The sequence below is a fragment of the Haliotis rufescens genome, unplaced genomic scaffold (assembly GCF_023055435.1).
Source record: "Haliotis rufescens isolate VD_foot unplaced genomic scaffold, xgHalRufe1.0.p SCAF_12, whole genome shotgun sequence".
Taxonomy (NCBI): Eukaryota; Metazoa; Mollusca; class Gastropoda; order Lepetellida; family Haliotidae; genus Haliotis; species Haliotis rufescens.
In genome coordinates, this window is record NW_025963802.1 from 17,152,271 (window position 1) to 17,165,393 (window position 13,123).

The 13,123-nt window shown below is 39.6% G+C and overlaps 1 protein-coding gene across 10 annotated transcripts in view; it reads right to left on the reverse strand.

The window, feature by feature from the left end:
• The window catches only part of LOC124145697 (cGMP-specific 3',5'-cyclic phosphodiesterase-like), a 150,482-nt gene extending 138,625 nt beyond the window's left edge, over nt 1-11,857 (reverse strand). For 4 of the 10 annotated variants that reach the window (XM_048393400.1, XM_046515586.2, XM_046515585.2 and 1 more), the window contains exon 1: nt 11,364-11,854. The gene's annotated coding sequence lies outside the window, so the exon portion shown is untranslated. Of the gene's footprint in view, nt 1-11,363 lie in introns of all 10 variants that reach the window. The other 6 variants (XM_048393401.1, XM_046515589.2, XM_046515590.2 and 3 more) reach the window with 3 other exon arrangements.
• Between the last annotated feature and the right edge of the window lie 1,266 nt (nt 11,858-13,123).

A 13,123-nucleotide genomic window follows, 5' to 3' on the forward strand; every position in this document is an offset into this window, starting at 1 on the left:
CGATATGGACGTACCAATGCGTTCAGGAACACCTTAATTTCGGCATCTGGGGCAACTTCAGGGCTGCCACAGGAATTCGACTTTCAACGTCAACGATACGAAACAGGTTGGAAAATGCTGGTCTGAAAACAAGGCGTCCTTTCAGATGAATGTGTCTGACTGTGGCACACAGGCGCCTCAGACAACAGTGGGCACATCAGTTTGTCGGCGGCATTATAGATACACCATGTTTTCTGATGAATCGAGGTTGTTTACGCTTTATAGAAAGTTTGGAGACGGCGTGGTGAGAGGTACTATCAGACAGCAATTCAAGATCACGATAGGTACGGTGGTGGCAGGACGGACCCGATGATCGTGCAAGGAAATATGACCGCTTAACATTATATGTACCAAATGTTACGTCCAGTGTTCATTCCCTTTGCCCTTTGCGAATGTCAGAACTTATAGTTCAAGAATGACAACCTACGCAGTCGACTGTCTGAGACAGCAATGTGTCACACTATTGCCCTAACCAGCCAAATCTCCAGACATGTGACCCTCTGAACACCTTTAGGATGTTCTGGGACAAACGGTTCGCAAACGACCTTCAACGAATGGCGAAGGATACGACAGTACAGGAGACAATCCGGCGTGTGATTTTCTGTATGCCCAGAAGAAGTGCCTGCATTGATGTTCATGGGGCATGGACCAGATATGAACTTTAATTCCACAACGTCGTTTCCTTCTGAATACAATTGGAGGTTGCCTTAGATATTGCTCCTGGAAAATATAACATCGATATTCCAATTTCATATTCGGTCTTCTGGAAATACAGCTCTGATTAATATGAACACCGGTCGATTGTGGGAACGTATATTTTGACAAGTAGTGTATGTGCTGGAATTGTTATAATGTCCTGTCCATCACACGAGGGACATGCATAATCAGTCCGAGTCAGGATACGAACTTTGCCATTACAGAAATTAATCACGTCGAGTGAGTGAGAGAATTTGGCTTAACGCCGCTATGAACAGTGTTTCAGTAATATCATGATGTGTCAGCGTCACGTGGGAGTAAAGCCAGAAGCATCTTCGACGTTTCCCACTTTGGGGAAACCCACCCATTATCATAATTATCAAAAGACGTGATTTATAATAAAATCACTGGCACGATTCCTAATTACGTATCGTGCATGGACCACTTACGGAAACGGGCATTTGACTTTCATTTGAGATGAGCCGCTAATAACTAACTAGTATCTTGTACGTTTTATTTGAAGTATTTATATCAGTTCTACATCAGTTACAATTGACCACAACGTACATGTATTCGTAACATTATATATCCCGAGACCGTACCCCTTGCAGCCCATAATGTCAACGATAGAAAGACGGATAATACGATAATGGTCATATTACAACGGCATTGTCTATACGAAAGAGTCCCGTTGAATACAGACATCCCCATTAGTGCTTCGAATACTTCGGCTATTCCCGTCATGCTTTATGAGGGTTTATATTGTAATGTTCGGTACTCAACGTACCGCATCTGTCTCAAGGTCAGCGGTTCATTGACCTCCGTGTCAGCGACTTTATGACATTAACGTCAGTACTAATCGATGGTGCTATATGTAGTGTATACTCATTGTCCTACGACTTTGAGTGCTGAATATTTGAATATTTAGATTAACATATATCTACGCCATATTTACTTGTGGGAATGTACACACGAGGGGACTCATTTTCTATATAAGTTCAAGTACTACAAATTGCACAATATACATAATCTTACCTCCCATCTTCTAAATAACGTCCAGTTCCAACTGCGCGTTCTTGAAAGCTATTGCTATATTTACCTAAAGATGCACGACATTTACACGAAAATTGTAAAGTTTCTGTCTTTTCGACTTTTTCCTCTGAAGACAGTTTACTCAAGCAGGAGGCGACGCTTTTGACGAACGAATTTTGTGACGTCACGAAAGACGATGAAGTCGCTCCGTACAAGCTTGAACCATTGAGTGAGTGAGTGAGTATGGTTTTACGCCGATTTTAGCAATATTTCAGCAATATCACATCGGGGGACACCAGAAATGGGCTCCACACATTGTAGCCATGTCGGGAATCGAACCCGGGTCTTCGGCGTGACGAGCGAACGCTTTAACCACTTGGCTACCCGACAGCCCCCTTTAACCATTGAAACGACATTATTGTATATTATTGTATATAAGTATATTCATATCCATGGATGACTGTCAAATACCTTAAGAGCTTTAAATGGATTTACATGTTTTATATCCCCAACCGCAAACACGCCACGTACGCGAGAGTTTATTGAGATAGTAATTGGTTGAAATCGAACGCAAAGCCTTCAACTCAAGACTTTGTCTTAATAAGGTATCTTCGACATTGTTTGTACAATAAACACAATAATTTTGTGAATGGCTTGTATGGCGTTTATTTAATGAAGTGTCAACAATAACGAAATGTTTATAGATAAGAGAAATGCAACCTCGTCAACCCAGCGAGTTCTGCTATCTAATCATATGGGCGTGACTCCATGTTTATAGCCAATAACGCATCGCATGATACCACCTCGGTGAAACCTACGAGCACGGGTATGGTGCTGACAAACCTAGAAACATAATTGGGGCGAACCTGGATTCGAACCCACGATCATATTTGTCTGGCGTGACCAAGGGACAGTGAATTGCGGCGCCTTAGACAACTGGGTTACCCGTGTCCCCTTGAAAATATAAGTGACGAACATTCGATAATAATGTGTTAAATTCACTATCAAAAAGTAATCATTCCAGGTGTTCGCGAAAAGGTGGGCTTATCCAGCCCCACCGTTGTCAACGGTCATAAACACGTGAAAGGGCAAGTCAAGTATTCACTAGAAAACATACGTGAACATATGGCGCAAGTCAAAATAGGGAATGGCATCATTTTTGTCGCTGATGGATATTAAGAAACGTCATCCACATGTCTCCAACACGTTTTGAAAGCTTTACTGAGGACTTGAATGTTGTTACCCTGATCGTTTTTGTCACGAGCTCTGAACTCTTTTTTCATATAGTGCCATCACCTCTGCAAAAACCTTTTCATTAACGTGTAACAGGTGAACATTATCTGCCCATCCAATTTGCTATCAATATGAAAGTGTCCACTGATGAAGCGCCAGTTGCTTAGAAGCTGGTATGGTGACATATTGTGCTATGCTGATAGTGGAGGGACATTTGTTTGGTATCTAATCTGATGCCATCCCATCAAGTTATATTATTAATGTAATTAAGGCATTCATATGTACATCCCATTATGTAGATTGTGGAGACAAACTAATTTCGGATGTCTAATTTAGAATAGTGTCAATAAATAGTCTTATTTATAAAATGTTTGTAGAATTAAAAGGACGTTTAATAGTAACTGATACAGTTATTTCTCGATGTGCAAAAATATGGTTAAACAACAAAATTGAGGCTAAGAACACCATTTGCCAAACAGACTTAGCTCATCCTACTGCAAGCCGGACAAAGGCGAAACATACTTTTCACTCACAGCTTTTCATTTTTTCACTTTTTTTCTCAATGAGCATTACATCTAATATTCTGTTCTCTTAATATCACAAGTACGTCTTTCCTGTGTATAGGATACAGCACATACAACTGTACGTATTAAACAATTTGAGATCTATTCACCTGGCCAATAACAGTGACAGAACTGCCATAGCACAGATACACGAACACACTGACGCCAGTCGTGGTGCCATCATCTGTATTTTGTGTAATAGGCCTATGAAGGAACACTGTCGAGACTTGCAAATAGCTGCATATTTAATCAAAAGTGATGTCATATGCATCAGACACAGTTCCCATTTGGAACATAATCATACAATATGTATGGACGTAAAGTGCTGATGGGTGTATTAATATTGTTCGTAATGACAGATATTACCTAATACCATACTTATTACAATATGTAAGAGAGGCTGACATTCGCAATGTTACATGATATATGTAAAATGTATTATCAATACGTAATAAATTCTAATTGAACCCTGGTGAACAATACGTGTTATCATTTGTCGATTGCAAAATGTCTTTCGAAACGAATAGATAGTAAGACTGTAGTAATACAATCTCATTAAAATCATATCTTAGTTCTCACTGTCGCTAAACAAAGATCTGAGGACATCCCATTATGGGTCACGTCAGAACGACCTTTCATCCGACCAATCAAAGCGTCGCTAACCAGATCATGAAAGTGACAGTCGGAATGCGTTTTCTAATCATGCAGCCTCGGAAAAGTTAACACGGGGTATTCCGAATGACAGTTACGGCCCATACGACTTATTCCGTCAAAATCATCGTCTATCTCTCTCTTCCGTGGGATAAACATTTTAACGGAGGAGCCTTTGCACAGTACGTGGGAAGCACTGGTATACAATCACAACCACTTATTAGACATTCCGGAATGTTCGTTTGTTCAGTTTTCAAAATTTTAATCGTGAACTGTGTCAACATAATTTTCAAGCGTCGTCTGAAATGGAAGTCGCCAGGTTGAAACGAGTGCCGTAAAGCTCGAGAAAGCTGCTTTCTAATTGGCTGATGTCGACTTCTTGTTAGTTGTTTCAGTGGTCGGTCAAAGTTCGCGAAAGGTCGTTCTGATGTGACCCGTAATGGGATGTCCTCAGATCTTTGTTTAGCAGCAGCGAGAACTTAGATCTGATTTCAATGAGATTGGTAGTAATAATTATTGTCACTGTATTGGTACCACCTTTTTGTAGGAACACCTGGCTCATCACTGATTGATAGTGATTCATGATCAATATATAGTCGGAACTGAACAATGGATTCTGATTTTAGTAGATATTTCGCATGATTATGGAAAGGGTTTTGTCGCTTTTATTTAGATAAATATCTTTTATTATTAATATTTCAACCGAACTCATTTCGGAGCAATATACGTGTTAATTAATAACACGATTTGTGTTGATTCGATATGCTGTAGATACATTTTTCACTGTTATCGGTTTCGCCTGTTATGCAACAGTTATAACACAATCATACTTCGCCATTTTGTACATGTACGTTGACATTTGAATTGCGATAATCATACTTTGCCATTGTGTACGTTGACATTAGAGTGGCGAAAATCATACTTTGCCATTGTGTACATGTACGTTGACAGTTGAATTGCGATAATCATACTTTGCCATTGTATATCTTGACATTTGAATTGCGACAATCATACTTGTCATTGTGTACGTTGACATTTGAGTTGCGATAATTATACTTGTCATTGTGTATGTTGACATTTGAGTTGCGACAATCATACTTGCCATTGTGTACGTTGACATTTGAGTTGCGACAAGCATACTTTGCCATTGTGTACGTTGACATTTGGGTTGCGACAATCATACTTGCCATTGTGTACGTTGACATTTGAGTTGCGACAATCATACTTGCCATTGTGTACGTTGACATTTGAGCTGCGACAATCATACTTGCCATTGTGTACGTTGACATTTGGGTTGCGACAATCATACTTGCCATTGTGTACGTTGACATTTGAGTTGCGACAATCATACTTGCCATTGTGTACGTTGACATTTGAGCTGCGACAATCATACTTGCCATTGTGTACGTTGATATTTGGGTTGCGACAATCATACTTGCCATTGTGTACGTTGACATTTGGGTTAAAGACAACTCTGTAATTGTGTCCCTCAACATTTGCGTTATGACAATCATATCGTAATACATATGTTTTTATTCCTTATATATGACATTAACGATATGGAAGCACACGAGGGTTATAGTCTCTTTATCATAGGATATCATTCTTAAAATAATCGGGAAACCTCTTTCTAATCATGGCAATCGCGTTTGAGGAAGTAAACATCTGTTTACATAGCTTTCTAACAGTAGTTCCTCCTGTGTGACCTCCTGTGCATATGTGGGACCGCCTCTGTGGTCTATTGGTAGAGCGTCCGCCCGGAGAGCGGAAGGTCCGGGGTTCGATCCCCGGCTGCGTCATACCAAAAGACGATAAAAGATTGTACTTGTTGTTACGCTGTCTGGCGCTCGAGTTAAGGGGCTAAACAAGGACTGGTCGGCTCGGATTCAGTATACTGTGTCTGAGTGGGGTATTCATGTTAAACTGAGTATCTCAGTGGGCAAGCACTATAAATCGGCATCAGTCCGGACTAGTACAAGCAGCCACATACACACATACACGTGCATGCACATCGCTTTAGAAATGCAATAATCTTGGACGCGACGTTAAACCCCATTTCACCTCACCTGCGCATATGTATCGGATCGTGATACCCATTTTTTTCTCACTGGTCTATCGCATCGATAAAAGTAACCATTACATGATAATATATATTCTTAGACACAGGACACAGAGGAAATTTAATATTTCTATCTACGACCTCATTCGCAGAGGAGACTAAGAAGATAAAATAGAATTGTTCTCATAAGAATTAGTGATATTTTCTTTTTAATGTTACAACTATGTTTTTTTATACAACAGCAATGATCGCTTAAAGGAAACAGCATGTCTTTTAAAAGAGTTAACGAGAAGGCTTTAAGGGTTAATGAGAATACCACAGACATTTCATTTATTAGTCATACTAAGCACCTGTCCATTTCATCGCATCTAAAGTCTCTGGTTTTCACATCTGTGCGAACAAATCTCAAGACGCCTAGTCCTGGTTGAAAGTGTCTTATTTTGGAATCCACTTTTAGAGTTTATTTATAGTTCGTGGTGTTTGCGTTTCCAATGAAATGTTTGTGTAAGCTCGCGAGGCCTAGATAATAGAGAATGTAAGTTTATCTTGTGAAGAATGGTACTGCAGATATATACCCCCTTGTCGTTCTCCATTGGTACAGCTTACATGTGGTTGCCAAATTAAACCATGCGAAACAAATACGAAGAACGCTGTTTGTCTCTTTGTTGTTTGTTTATCTCTGTCTTTTACGCCGTCCTCAGCAATAATACATCTTTTTGACTACGATCACGGACCAGACCAACTAGTGATTGATATTATGAACAACGATCCACGCAGTCTGGATACGCTGACACGTTATCAACAACGTCATAGAGTCATCCTATCCATTGAATCACCTCGTCCTGGCTTAAGCTGGCTTAAGCTACTGAGGACCAATTCTAATCTGCAATCACCCCGATAATATATTTACAAAACTGTTCCATGGAGGCGGGACTAACACTTATGCTGTATAAGAATAAGCATTCATATGATACCAGTAAAACAGAACATTATCATCACATTTCTCACCAGCCGATCTATAATTTAAATGCCCACCTTTTTCAGATACACATTGGACGTCAGTTACATGACTAAGGCTGAACTTGGTTAAAAACTATGATCGCTCATACACATACACACGGCAGAAAGTTTTATGAAAAACTCCATATCACAATACACCATTACAAATCCACCTGTCCTTTTAATCCGTTCAAATATGTAAAGAATGTTTAAAAAATGACATTAGCATTCAATAGATTACACAAAAGCAATGGCGTCATTCAAAACGAATGCTTCATATCAAAGTATGCACATGTCGTTGTTCAGACACGGGGTTTGGTACTGCTTTTGTCATATGATATATCTACAGCGCAATTATATCTTATCAAATACTCATTTAGTCGTATAACAAATCCTACATACCGTATATCCATGGCACAAAACTCTACCCGTTGTACCGGTATAAAGGTACCTAAATCTTAACCAATAAAATGACACTAAATTTCTGGGTTACGGTGTTCACATTACAAGGGCGGAGACGCTTGGCAGTGCAACAAAACGGAAATAATAGCAAGAAAAGCATTCAAATACTGGCCCCACAAGTCATAATGGGAATGCCAATAAGGTAGAGACTTATTATTCGAGGTCCTATTCGATACGAATGCAACGTTAATGAATAGTGATAGCAGGCTTAGTACGTGCTAGGCAAGATTAAGCGACTGACCTATTCTGAATACGTTTATTGGGAGCAGTAGTAATAATATTTTCACCGTCACAGTTCGCTGAGGGCAAAGCTATGGCGGCCTTTCGGACAGCTATGATTGATGTTGTGCCTCGGCATGGCGGTTGGAGGTACTGCAACAGGCGGTCGAGATTGTGGCAGTCATGTACGTCACACGATTGAGTGTTCTTAATTATTTGAATAAACAAGTGTCAATGGACTGCATGCTGGTTTGAGAGTTAACTACTTGAAAGAACGTCGTAAAAACTACTTCAATTGAATATTTTTGTTTACAAGGCACACAACACATAGTAAGTACTGGCGACAGCGTTTGTAGATTTCAATTATATTTGTATTATGTGTTTTAATCAATACTTTCTCATTGGCAATATATTTCATTCGATCTACGTCATTATTTCCATTGGCATAGATAAAGTGTTATCGTTATTCAACATCTAAAATTATGTTTATTGGTAAATATTAGTTGGCCTTTTTTATTTATTACGATACAACAGTACAATAAACTGATGTCATTGACAATTACATCTGAGGGAGTGTTCTAACGACAACTGCCTGTTGTCATAACGACTGGTACTGAGATACGGCATCAGGGGTATTGATATATCTGGGATTGAACGATTTATGAAGTGAATCGTCATTCGTTGACTTTGTACACGACAACCATAAACATATAATTATAAAGAAACACCAGACAGAACAGAGACCAGACATTTTGGAAAATTACTACCGGCATTGCACGTTTTAAGCCCTTGGCTAAATAACGGATTTTGCCTAGTTAAGTTAAAATGTAATTCAAATTTAAGCCCAGGGCTTCAAAACGAAAAAGGACGAAACTATGATGAAGAATGAATATCCCATGTGTAATGAAACAATACTAACAAAAGGAATGAGAGAGCAAAACAATAACATAAGACATGATATATTTTTCAACAATCATGAGTCAAGAACACGTTCAAAATTGATTTGATAATTGTCAAAAAAGTAACAACAAACCAGCATCGCAGTATGCTATATGCGATTAAAATGTCACACTGAATATCCAGAATATCACCTACATTAAGGGTCCAATGTGCCTTGTACTTGTGGACACCTCTAAAGGCATATAATCTGGTTGGTTGGTTGGTTTGTTGTTTAGCGCCGCACACAGCAATATTCCAGCTATATGACAGCGGTCTGTAAAAAATCGAGTCTGGACCAGACAATCCAGTGATAATAATGGTGCAAAGTGGTGCAATGCAAGCGTGCTACAACGCATGTTGAAGAATATCCAGTACGGGACATGAACCAATTTTTCAAACTAATTGAGCCCGTGGGCTTAAAAGCGTTTTATTTTTCTGTTTTAATCTCATGGGCAATATAACGAGGAGGCTTAAATACGTACAGTCCCGGTAGCAGTTTGTAGTGAAGTCGTATCCCTCATATACTTGTGAGGCATCTTAATGATATCATACATTCATACTAACAACTAATTTTACTGTAGGCTGTACCTGTTTCCCCTTGCGAGATCGTTAATGTGTAATGATGCGACGCTTTGATTTATATATGATTATATTAACCATATGTTGCATTCTCTTGATATTGATTTTTAAAAATGCTGTAAATATGAATGCATCATGTGCACTGAGTTATCCGCGGAATATTTCATAAAGAAACAACAGAAGAGTGTATGATTCAAACGCGTGTGTCAACGACAGATGTTCGTGTTAAAACTTTGATAAAAGTGTCAATATTTGAATTTATAACGTACGGAATAACCCTTTTACATAGCCAACACACAGTTAGCGAGTACCGTGATTCAGGTTCGACATCTTTGATGATTACGTAGGATGAAACATGATTTCATTCTCCGCGGGCTAACATAAAACAGGAGTAAAACTTAGATAAATCTGATTGATGATAATTACATTTTGATAAAAAAAAACACGTCTGTCGCCTTCAATCATTTCGGACGCAAAAAGGCACGTTATTTATCAGATACAACACTTGCTTACGAAATAGCTGCTCGTGTCATGTACATCAACATCCACGTTATTTCAAGCCATTTAAAAAATGGTTCTATTTTTCACACGTAGGTTACTTTATCTATCCATAATGTTACGCAACGCCATCTCCGCAGTGAACGGTAAAAATATCAAACGCACGACAACTATTTATTTCAGCATCAATGCTAACCATATCGCAAAGTCGCTTCTATCTGCATTACATGTGTTATTGTTAATATACAAATGATCTCATTCCTTTCGACGTGGCCACTAATGTTGTATACATTGCCTCGATAAATAAGCTCTTTGAGATATCAGGAAAGCGTTTTCGTGATTGCCTTTCACAGTGCCAGTCTCTTCATCAGCTCTTCAAACGTGGAGTATGAAAAGCACTTAAAAGTATTTTGGAAAATCAGAAACGGCAAAAACTTAACTGGCAACGTTTTATAGCTTTGTTGATAAACACGATCAGTTGGCACTGTCCGAGTCACGTAGATATACGAGTAGGTACACATTAGCTTATGCCTGGAGATAACACACACATATAAACATTGCGTAAATATAGGCAGCAGAAACAAAGCGAGGTCGATGTTTATCGGTGCCTCAATATACAAGTGCATCTTTACCATGTTCAGATAGATTCACGTTTGGTTCCAAACACGGTTCACGGGCGAGATAACGTCTTGGCATTATTCAAACATGAACATTTCTTAATAATTTCTTATGATCGAATAATATCTTTCATTGAAGACATGTATGTGATAAGTTCTGACACTTGCATAAAAGCATATTGACCTGACGTAATAACTGATATTAATCTGTTCATAATGTGCATGCACTTTACTCACATATATATACATACTCGTATACGTTTATGTAGGTATTTACGATATACATAGAACACATGTAATATACATAAACACCTAATGACAGGACTGTGTCGTCTAATTGGAATCGTAATCATGAAATTATGCATCAGGAAGTTTTGGATCCCAATTATCATACTCCATTTTCGGATATTTTAATATATTAGTGTATATAATTATTTTGGATGACACAGTTAAGGTGGCTGTGGGAGCACACAGAAATAATAGCTGGTCGTTAAAATATTTAGCCTTGTTGTGTATGTGTCGTTGGTGATGTGACAAGCCGAGAGTTGATGTTGATATGTGGGACATTAATCACGCACGATCCCACGACCCGAAACAGGAATGACACTCCGGAAGCAAAGTCACAACACACGCAGATGGTACACACAGATAAGGGTCTCCTTGTCTCACGTCGTGAATGCGATAAGACTACACTATTCCTATACATGCATAGCGAAAACAGACGTGAATGGAATATCGTTGAGGCAGGTGAATAATACATGTTCTAAATAGACCTACCTCGGTTTTTTCAAGCAGACGACGCACTTATCTTGCCCCGGCGTAGGTTTGTGTCTGCTCAACTGTCCCTTCGGGCTAGCTGTCGTCTGCTTCTTCTCGTTTGCTCAATTCACACGCCCTGCCATGACAACGGACGCTAGATTTTGTCAATTTCTGTACTTCCTATCCAAACTTACTTCTCCTTTTGCCCCGCGTGGCGGTGCACAGCTAGCAGACGAGAAACGGTCGAGCCTTCTGTTTGGGATCGGAAACTTCTCCGGTTGAAATTGGGTTCGGCCCGTGAGAGTAACTTGCCCAAGCAAATGTAAACACATATGCCTGTGTTATGAGAGTGTTGTCGGCGGCTGTCTTATCGCAGGTCGGTGTACGGCTGAGCACGTGAAAACACAGTCTGGTGTCGGATCGATGGGGCAGTGAGGACGGCAGATGCGTTACCGACAACAACGCCCCTACACGCGATGTTGTCGTGAAGCCACCACGTCGACGACGTCACAGTCACCTTATGTGACATGACAGTATCATTTACAGTGCTCTCAGTGCGTATGGTGATTGATTTTGGGAGGGGTTTCCGTTCATTGAAAATATTACTGTTGCTGCTTTTGAAAATGCTCTATCTGTCAATATCGAAATATGCATAGGCGGTATTTACATTACGTCAATCTCATATAAACATGGCTAATATTCATTTAGACGGGGAACAGGTTGCATCATGTTACAAGTTTCCTCAACCGTTCTGTTATCACTAATATTCATTACGTTGATGACAATAGGAGTAATGCCATTTCATGAAATAAGTTATGTATTTTATAGATGTATTACAAATTGACATTCAAATGGCCCCATTGAGATAATTGTATTGGTCGCATGGAGATTCATCTTGTGCGTAATGACGTTTCATTGTGGCCAGAACATACCCCATGGACTGAGCGAGCTGTATAATACCACTCTCTATTATATATGCACATATGTGATATATTTGTGAAAAGTTAATGTCTACCATGGATCAAGACGTGAAAGCCTTAAGGGTATTCACAAGAGAGTCTATGTCACAAACAAGAAACGCCCAAAAGGGGAGCAAAAGCGAGGCCCACTCAATCGTGTCCACTTGCAAGTTCAATGAGGACACGAGGTGATGTCGAACTGGGTGCCCATGCCCTACCATGCCCTACCATGCCCTACTACCCGTTGTACGTGAAGTTAGATGTAATTGTGTTGGCCCCAGATGGCATTTTATAGGTAGACGATTCCGGTAGATTCAGCTGAGTTATAATATATGTATAACCATTTGGTGATTCCAAACTATATTTTCAAGTTACGGAAAATAAACTGCTAAATCCGTTAACGTTGGTCGGCACAGATGATGCGTTCATAGAACCATGTTTGTTTGTTTGTTTGTTTGTTTGTTTGTTTGTTTGACGGCGAACTGTAAATAATCGTGTCTGGACCAGACAATCCAGTAATCGATATTGTGAGCAACGATCCCCGCCGTCGGGTACGCTGACACGCTATCAACTAACTCAACGAGCCCGATCAACCCATCCATTTAGTCGCCTCTTATGGTCAGCATAGGGTGCCGGAGACCAATTCTTACCCAGAATCCCGACGAGTGACTAGAACCAAGAAATTAGTGACAACATTTCAGTATTCAATCAATCGTTATTCATAATGACTTACTGAGTGAGTGAGTATGTTTTTACGCCACTTTTTGTAATATTCAAGCAATATCACGGTGGGGGATACCAGAAACGGGCTTCACATAT